Here is a 10,145-nt window from a genome sequence, read left to right on the forward strand (position 1 = left end):
TTCGACTCTAAGTTAGTAACACCTTGCCTATTGTGTCAGGTACCAGTGGAGCCTATGAGGGAGGTTGACCCTGTTGAGGATGTTATGGTTCCTGAGCGTGACCCTACTCCCGAGCCAGAGAACCCACCCATTGATGATTCAGATGATGACTCTACTGAGGATGTCCCAGAGGAGGAGACTGGCCTTCCTGTCCCCATTGCTAATGACATTGAGATGATCCAGGGAGATGGCGTAGGCTGGGGGGATGTAGAGATGAACCCTAACCCGACTATTTGCTCTCCTACCCCACCCCCAGAGATTCAGAGCCCTATGCCCTATACTGATGATGATGATGAGGATGGGATATATGCACAGGTCTACGAGGCTTACGACATATCATCTAGCGACCCAGACTCACCTCTACCACCCCCGTCGACCATACATGTAGTTGTACATGACAGGATGGTGGCTCAGCTTAATGCTGAGATTACTGTGGCATCTGCTCGCATTGCAGAGTTACGCCAGGCATTGACAGCTGAGAGAGCCATCAGACTAGGATACACAGGGAATTTCAGAGCTGCTTCCCCAGCCATAGCCCGTAGAGAGATTTATGGGATCGAGCTCCGTACCCGGGTTCAGATGAGGATGACAGTGATTGGAGGATACATCCAGGTAGTTGATGCAGAGCTGATGTTGGCAGGAGCGATGAGGAGGGTGCGAGACCTCACGCGTAGTGACAGTGACTTTAAGAAGGCTGGGTGACTTGTCACCAATTTTGATAGGATAGCTAGTAGTAGATAGCGTTCCTAGCCCTTCAGGGTACACGACTTATGTATTTGCATTTCAGTATTCAGGACAAGTAGTGATGTATTATAATCAGGCATGTATGAACTCAACTAGTTGTTTTGTTCCCCAAGATATAAGTGGGTGACCTTATGGAATCTATATCTAAGCAGTTATCAAGAAATTGATGTCCATATTATTGCACTTTATAAAAACATGCTAGATAATAAATGACATGCTTACACATGAATAAATTAATCTAACTATTATAATTATAACTATGTTGACAAATCTTCATTATCAGAACAATGCCACCTCGTAGAAGAGGAACCAGGGCACAGCCCGCAGAATCAGTTAACCAACAACGGAATGAACCTGACCCTGTAGTAAATGAAGAAAGTGAAGAGGACCTAGACTATAATGAATATGATGAGGAAGAATATGTAGAAGAAGAGGCTGAGGATACCCATCAGGGAGGGAACCCCATGAATGAATTTATGGAACTGCTAAGAGCAAATCTGAACCAACAGCCTATTCCACCACAACCATATGTTGCCCAACAGACTGCAGCCACTGCCTTTAGGGCCTTCAAATCTCTCAAACCCCCAGAGTTTCTTGGATCTGCCGACCCCGTTGAAGCACAGGCCTGGCTCAAAGAGATAGAAAAGTCCTTCAAGATACTAGGTGTTGAGGAACGACACAAGACCATTTTCGCTTCTTACATGCTGAAAGGAGAAGCTAACTACTGGTGGGAGTCCAAACGAATCCTAGAGACTAATGATGTGATCCCATGGGATAGATTTACCCGACTGTTCTTAGACAAGTACTTCCCTAGGTTTATGGAAACCCAGATGGAGATTAAGTTTCTGTTGTTGAAACAAGATAAGATGACTGTGGCAGAATATGAGGCCAAGTTTACTGAGTTGTCGAGATTTGTTCCTGAGTTCGTGAATAGCGAAGAAAAGAAAGCATGAAGGTTTCAGCTTGGTCTGAAACAATGGATCTAAAACTGAGTGGCGGTGTTAGAGTTGACAGACTATGCCACCTTAGTGCAGAAAGCCTCGATTGTTGAAGCTGGCAGTGAGCAGAGTGTGAAGGAAAAGGAAAATAGGAAGAGGAAGATAGGAAGCCAAGGAATAGGAACCGGGAATAGGAGTCTTCCAAGCAGGTTCGTCAGGGAAGTGATGTCCCAACCTGCGCGAGGCCCCGGATTCAGAAAGGCCCCAAGCGAGAGTGTTGGCCAGGGAGGTGGATAATCTAGGGCAACATTTCATAGCCAACCACGTGCCCCAATACCAGAATGTCAGACATGCGGAAAAAGACACCTTGGGATGTGCACCCAGGCAAGAGCCCCTCTGAAATGTTATAGGTGGACCAACCCGGACACCTTGCCAACAACTGTCCCCAATATAGAAAGACATGTTTCTAATGTGGGAAAGTAGGACATATAAGGAAGGATTGCCCGATAATGAAGCCCCCAGTCTCAGGTATGAGTAGAGCTGCATCCAACCGACCCCCAACTTCTAGGACCTTCAAAATGACTGTTCAGGATGCTGTTCGAAATACTGACATGATAGCATGTACCCTTTTGTTAAATTCTGAGCATGCAAATGTCCTATTTAATTTTGGAGCAACCAAGTCATTTACATCTCAAGATTTTGCTAAAAAGTTAAAACTTAACACCATACCCTTACGCGAGATATTACAAGTGGAAATACCAAACAAAGAAATAATTCATGTAAATCAAGTACACCCTAAGTGCAAGTTGAAATTAGAAGGGAAGGTCTTCGAGGTTGACCTAATCCCATTTGCGTTAGGAGAATTTGATGAAATCTTAGGAATGGATTGGTTATCCAGTAACGGAGCGCAAATAGATTGTGAACGGAAGAGAGTAAAGATGAGAGTGCAGAATGAAAAAGAAGTAGTGTTTAAAGGTCAACAACAGAAACAAAAATTTATGACCATGCTACAAGCAAAAAGATTGTTAATGAAGGGAAACGAGGCCTATTTGGCTTATGTGATAGATACCAAGAAGAAGGTCCTTAATATACAGGACATACCCGTAGTAAACGAATTCGAGGATGTATTCCTAGAGAACTTACCAGGGTTGCCACCTGACAGGGAAATAGAATTCGCTACAGAATTAGCACTAGGAACGACACCAGTATCCAAGGCCCCATATAGGCTAGCCCCAGTTGAGATGAAGGAACTAGCTTTTCAACTGCAAGAGTTATTAGATAATGGAATGATAAGACCCAGTGTGTCGCCATGGGGAGCACCAGTACTGTTCGTAAAGAAAAAGGATGGCAGTCTGAGATTATGCATAGACTATCGAGAGCTGAATAAGCTGACTATTAAGAATAGGTACCCTCTCCCCAGTATTGATGACCTATTTGACCAACTCAAGGGAGCTGTACATTTTTCCAAAATAGATTTGAGAACAAGATATCACCTGTTAAAAATCAAACTGGAAGATATGCCGAAGACTGCTTTTCGCTTTAGGTATGGGCACTATGAGTTCTTAGTCATGTCGTTTGGGTTAACCAATGCACCCGCAGCCTTTATGGATTTGATGAACAGAGTTTTCAAAAAGTACCTGGATATATGTGTGACATTTTTTATAGATGATATTCTGATCTACTCAAGGACAGAGCAAGAACATGCAGAATATTTGAGAATAGTCTTAGAAATCTTGAGGAATGAGAAATTATATGCCAAGTTCTCGAAGTGCGAGTTTTGGTTGAGAGAAGTTCAGTTTTTAGGACATGTGGTGAGTAGCAAAGGAGTTTTAGTTGACCCTGCCAAAATAGAGGCGGTATCCAATTGGGAAAAACCAACTACCCCAATAGAGGTTAGGAGTTTTGTGGGTTTAGCAGGATATTACCGAAGATTCGTGCAAGACTTTGCTAAGACAGCCGGTCCACTGACTAGACTTACCCGGAAGACAGAAAAGTTTGTATGGACAGAGAAATGTGAGGAGAGTTTTCAAGAGCTAAAAATGAGGCTGGTGTCAGCACCAGTGCTCACTCTTCCCGATGGAAAGGGAGAGTTTGTGATATACAGCGACACATCGCTTAAAGGATTAGAATGTGTACTGATGCAGCACAATAAAGTTATAGCATATGCCTCTCGATAATTAAAGGAGTATGAGAGCAGATACCCGACGCACGATCTAGAACTAGCAGCCATAGTGTTTGCCCTAAAAATTTGGAGACACTACTTATACGGTGAGAAATGCGAGATCTACACTGACCATAAAAGCCTCAAATATATTTTCACTCAGAAGGAAATGAACATGAGACAGAGGAGATGGTTAGAGTTGATTAAGGACTACGACTGTGAAATTTTGTATCACCCGGGTAAAGCCAATGTGGTGGCTAACGCCCTTAGTAGGAAGGAAAGACTCAAGATGATTATGACATCAGAGGAGATAATTAAAGAATTTGAGAAAATGGAAATCGACGTGAGAATGACCGGTAAAGGAACGGAAAGATTATTTGAGATTAAGCTAGTGCCGGAACTGACTGAAAAGATACGAGTATGTTAGGAAAAGAAGATGAGCGAAGAAAGAGGAACATTGACCGGTGAAGAAGTGAGATGCGAGAAGGACGAGAAAGGGATCATGAGGTATGCGTCCCGAATTTGGATTCTAAATGTGCAAGAGTTAAAGGATGAGCTGCTGCACGAAGGGCACAACTCCAGATATTTAATCCACCCAGGAAGTACGAAAATGTATCGTGACCTTAAGGAATATTATTGGTGGCCTAACATGAAGAGAGAAGTAGCAGAGAGGGTCAGCAAGTGCTTGACATGCCAGAGAGTGAAGGCGGAACATCAGCGACCTAGTGGACTATTACGGCCCCTGGAAATTCCGGAATGGAAATGAGAGCATATAGCCATGGATTTTGTGACAGGCTTACTGATAAGTGGCATTTTATACCACTTAGAACGTCTTAAAATGGCTTAAATTGGTGTCTTGAAATCAAGTATTTTGTGTATTTGATGCATTTTTCTAGTGTTTATGCATTTCAGGGTATTAGTTGCATTTTGGGGGAGGAATCATCAAGAATAAGCCTTGGCATGCGTTCACCATTGCGAGAGGAAAGGAATGGGCAGATTACGGCGAAGAAACGGAGCAAACCTGGATTTTTTCCAGTAGAGGCATGCGCGCCCGCGCAGCTATGCTGAGCGGCTGCGCAGCAACCTGCGCGCCCGCGCAGCTATGCTGAGCGGCCGCGCAGGGTCGGGAAAAAAGATAAATTATTTTAGACTTCTACTTCTGTTTGGCTTCCAACTTCTATGTAATCTGAGTTTTGTGGGACTATTATATAGGTAGTTTTGAGACGTTTTCACAGAGATTATTAAGGTGATTATGTTTTAGATTGTGTGTTACGCAAGAAGCGAAGGAGATAAGGAAGAAGACCGATTTGGCACACCGCAACGAAGAGGAAGCATATATTCTTGTGATTCTTGTTTCGTTATAACGTTGGATGCTAGTTTTCTTGCTTTGACTTATTTACTCTTGTGACGTACTCTGTTTTAATATAATTAGTTTAGTTATTATTTTCTTGTGTTTGTTATCATGATTTCACATGAACCCATGATGGCGATAAGTTCTATTATAGGCTAATCGTGATCATGGGGTTGCAACGGATTTATTATGGAATTCTTTAGTTAATTGTTTAATACTTTAGTGTGTGATGATTGCATGATATCTAGTATTGGTTGTGCGTATTTGTCTTATGTGCGTCGCGAACATATAAGATAGGGTGTTAATCTCTTGTGAAGCGATGGTGGATCTTGAGATTTAGAACTTGTCATGCTAGCATAGGTTCATGTACGTTGTGCATGATTAGTGGGTAACTCTAACAGTTTTATTTGCCCTATGTAATCAAAAGGAATGACTTGAGCTTAAATCGTTGTGTTGTCAATTTCTGTAGATATATAGGAACTCAACATAATTGATGACTATTCAACTTCTATCTTAATTGTGGATGCTTGGTAGAATGGTATTAGTACAATGAAAGTTGGCTTTTATCAGTATCAGTTTCGTGTTATTCGATTAATATCATCACTGTCACATGCTAAAGGTAATAACAATAGCTATAGAAGGAAGTAGTAATGAAGTTGTGATCTCATGAGTGTTTTATTATTGATAAATTGAAGTGTTAGTTAAGTGGTTAATTAAGTAGTTAATTATAGTTAATATTTAATCAACAATTTTAAGTGTTATTATCTTAACATTGAGAAGTAATCATACATTGGTGAGTGAGTTTAATTAGACAATAATATAGTCTGAGTCTCTGAGGGAACGAACTAGAAAGTATTCTATATTACTTGCGAACGCGTATACTTGCGTGAATATTAGCGTGTTTTCGCCCTAACAAGTTTTTGGCGCCGCTGACGGGGACTCGGCGTAATTGTTTAGTTTATGTACTTACCATCATTGGTCATTAGGACTCAGTGATTAGGACGTAGTAGTTACTTACTCGTTTCGGTTGTGTTTCAGGTACTTTAGCAAGCGTTTATGCAAACTCGTTCTCGTGCTCGCAAGAGGACTTTAGATACAGCTGAGGAGACAGACGAAGTTCTTGATATTCCGGAGAAGTTAGATTTTGAGGATTCGGATTCAGGAACTGAGCAGAAAGAACCAGTAAACATGGGAGATCGTATTGTTCAAGCTGATCCAGCTCTTATGGATTTTTCTTGGCCTAAAATTGATGACATTCAGTCAAGCATCCTTCATCCGGCTATTCAAGCTAATACCTTTGAAATCAAGCCGGGCACTATTCAGATGGTGCAGAATTCTGTTTCTTTTGGAGGAGCAGCAACTAAAGACCCTAACATGCACATAAGGAATTTTGTCGAGATCTGCAGCACTTTTAAGTATAATGGCGTGACTGATGAGGCTATCAAGTTGAGGCTTTTCCCATTCTCACTGAGGGATAAGGCTAAAGACTGGTTACATTCTGAACCAGCTGGGTCCATCACTACGTGGCAAGATCTTGCGCAAAAGTTTCTGGTAAAGTTTTATCCAATGGCAAAGACTGCTGCTATGAGGAGTGCTCTTACTCAGTTTGCGCAGCAACCTACAGAATCTATGTGCGAAGCTTGGGAACGCTACAAGGAAATGTTGAGAAAATGTCCACATCATGGAATGCCAGATTGGATGGTGATCACTGGTTTCTATAATGGTTTGGGGGCCCAATCTCGGCCCATGCTCGATGCAGCAGCTGGAGGCGCCTTATGGGCTAAAAGCTATACTGAGGCGTATAATCTTATCGAGACGATGGCTGCAAATGAGCATCAAAACCCAACTCAGAGGATGACTTCAGGCAAGGTAGCAGATATTCTGGAAGTTGATGCAGCCACCGCTATTGCAGCCCAGCTCCAAGCGCTATCAATGAAGGTTGATTCGCTGGCTACGTATGGAGTTAATCAAATAGCTATGGTTTGTGAGCTTTGTGCAGGTTCTCATGCTACGGATCAGTGTTCTCTTGTCAATGAATCTGTTCAGTATGTGAATAATTATCAACGACAACAGCAGCCTGTGCCAGCGACTTATCATCCTAACAACAGAAATCATCCAAATTTCAGCTGGGGGAATAATCAGAATGCTATTCAGCCACCATATCAGCAAGGAGTGAGTAAACAGTTTAACCCACCTGGATTCCAGCAACCACAGCAGTATGCTACAAGGCAATCATATCCTCAACAGGGAAGTACAGCTGCACCCACTAGTGCTGATTTTGAGGAACTTAAGCTATTGTACAAGAGTCAGGCGGTTTCTATCAAGACCTTGGAAAATCAAATCGGTCAATTAGCCAATGCAGTGCTCAATCGTCAACCTGGCACTCTTCCCAGTGACACGGAAGTACCAGGCAGGAAGGAAGCTAAAGAGCAAGTCAAGGCTATTACCTTAAGGTCTGGAAAAGTGGCTGATGCTGAAAAGGCAAAAGAAGTCGAAGCTGAAGTTAGAGATGGAGAATCTAAGCAAAAGGAGAAAGCGGCAGAACCAAGGAAGACTACTGTTGAACACACTCTGCCTGAGGCTAATACAGGGGAGAAACAGCTCTATCCTCCACCACCTTTTCCTAAGAGATTGCAGCAACAAAAGCTGGATAGACAGTTCGGGAAGTTTCTAGAGGTGTTCAAGAAACTTCACATCAATATACCTTTCGCTGAGGCTCTGGAACAAATGCCTAGTTATGCGAAGTTTATGAAGACTATTCTTTCAAGGAAGGTGAAACTGGATGACCTTGAAACCGTTGCTCTCACGGAAGAATGCAGCGCTGTTCTGCAGCAAAAGTGACCACCAAAACTGAAAGATCCAGGAAGCTTCACCATTCCTTGCACAATTGGCAATCTGACGTTTGACAAGTGCCTTTGTGATTTGGGAGCAAGCATTAATCTGATGCTGTTGTCGATCTTTAAAAAGCTGGATCTGCCTGATCCAAAACCCACATACATGTCGCTATAATTGGCTGACCGTTCCATTACTTACCCAAGGGGTATAGTTGAGGATGTGCTCGTCAAGGTGGATAAGCTCTTCTTTCCAGCAGATTTTGTTATTCTGGATTTTGAGGAAGATAAGAAGATTCCCATAATCTTGGGAAGGCCTTTCTTGGCTACTGGCCGTACCTTGATAGATGTGCAAAAAGGTGAACTTACTATGCGGGTCCAAGATCAGGATGTGACCTTCAATGTATTCAAGGCAATGAAATTCCCTACAGAAGATGAGGAGTGCTTAAAAGTGGATGTGATTGATTCTGCGGTTACTTCGGAACTCGATCACATGCTAATGTCTGATGCATTGGAAAAGGCCTTAGTGGGGGATTTTGACAGCGATGATGAAGATAGCAACGAGCAATTACAATATCTGAACGCTTCTCCATGGAAGCGAAAGCTGGACATACCATTTGAATCTCTTGGTACTTCTGACCTCAAGAACGCTGAAGGGAAGCTCAAACCATCAATAGAGGAAGCACCTACCTTGGAGCTCAAACCATTACCTGAACACTTGAGGTATGCTTTTTTAGGTGATTCATCTACGTTACCTGTTATTATTTCATCTGACCTTTCAGGTAGTGAGGAAGACAAGCTCTTAAGGATTTTGAGAGAATTCAAATCGGCTATAGGATGGACCATAGCAGACATCAAGGGGATAAGTCCTTCATATTGTATGCATAAAATTCGGCTAGAGGAAGGTAGTAAGCCAACTGTGGAACAGCAGCGAAGACTGAATCCCATCATGAAGGAGGTGGTGAAGAAAGAAATTCTGAAATGGCTAGATGCAGGCATCATTTATCCTATTTCTGACAGCTCGTGGGTGAGCCCCGTACAATGTGTACCTAAAAAGGGAGGTATCACTGTGGTCGCAAATGAAAAGAATGAGCTCATCCCTACTCGAACAGTTACAGGATGGAGAGTATGCATGGATTATAGAAAATTGAACAAAGCCACAAGGAAGGATCACTTCCCTCTTCCATTTATTGATCAGATGCTTGACAGATTGGTGGGACATGAGTATTTTTGTCTTCTGGATGGTTATTCCGGGTATAATCAGATTTGTATTGCACCAGAGGATCAGGAAAAGACTACCTTCACTTGTCCATTTGGCACATTTGCTTTTCGCAGAGTTTCGTTTGGGTTATGTGGCGCCCCGACCACTTTTCAGAGATGTATGATGGCTATATTCTCTGACATGATTGTAAATAACGTCGAAGTGTTCATGGATGACTTCTCCGTCTTTGGACACTCATATGATGAATGTTTGAATAATCTGCGCGCCGTACTCAAAAGATGCGTGGAAACTAATTTGGTGCTTAATTGGGAGAAATGTCATTTTATGGTGCGTGAAGGCATTATCCTTGGGCATAAGGTCTCTAGCAAGGGTCTGGAGGTGGACAAGGCCAAGGTGGGAGTCATTGAAAATCTTCCCCCACCTAATTCTGTGAAAGGAATCCGTAGTTTTCTTGGTCATGCGGGTTTTTATCGGCGATTCATCAAGGACTTTTCAAATATATCTAAGCCGTTGTGCAATTTGCTTGAGAAAGATGTGCCTTTCAAATTTGATAATGAATGTTTGGCAGCATTCGAGACTCTCAAGGAGAGTTTGATCACGGCACCAGTCATTACAGCACCAGATTGGACAGAACCATTTGAGATGATGTGTGATGCGAGTGATTATGCGGTAGGTGCAGTTCTGGGACAGCGCAAGAAAAATCTCTTCCATGTGGTCTACTATAAGAGTAAGACTTTAAATGGTGCCCAATTGAACTACACCACTACTGAGAAGGAGCTTTTGGCTATAGTTTTTGGCTTTGAGAAATTTCGATCTTATCTGCTTGGTACGAAAGTAACAGTATTCACTGATCATGCAG

At 42.5% G+C, this 10,145-nt stretch overlaps 1 non-coding gene across 1 annotated transcript; it reads right to left on the reverse strand.

Moving 5' to 3' along the window:
• Positions 1 to 6,814: 6,814 nt before the first annotated feature.
• Positions 6,815 to 6,921, reverse strand: LOC141722120 (small nucleolar RNA R71). The gene has a single exon (XR_012575150.1). It is a non-coding gene; the product is annotated as a small nucleolar RNA R71 (small nucleolar RNA).
• Between the last annotated feature and the right edge of the window lie 3,224 nt (positions 6,922 to 10,145).

The sequence above is a fragment of the Apium graveolens genome, chromosome 4 (genome assembly GCF_009905375.1).
Source record: "Apium graveolens cultivar Ventura chromosome 4, ASM990537v1, whole genome shotgun sequence".
Lineage (NCBI taxonomy): Eukaryota > Viridiplantae > Streptophyta > Magnoliopsida > Apiales > Apiaceae > Apium > Apium graveolens.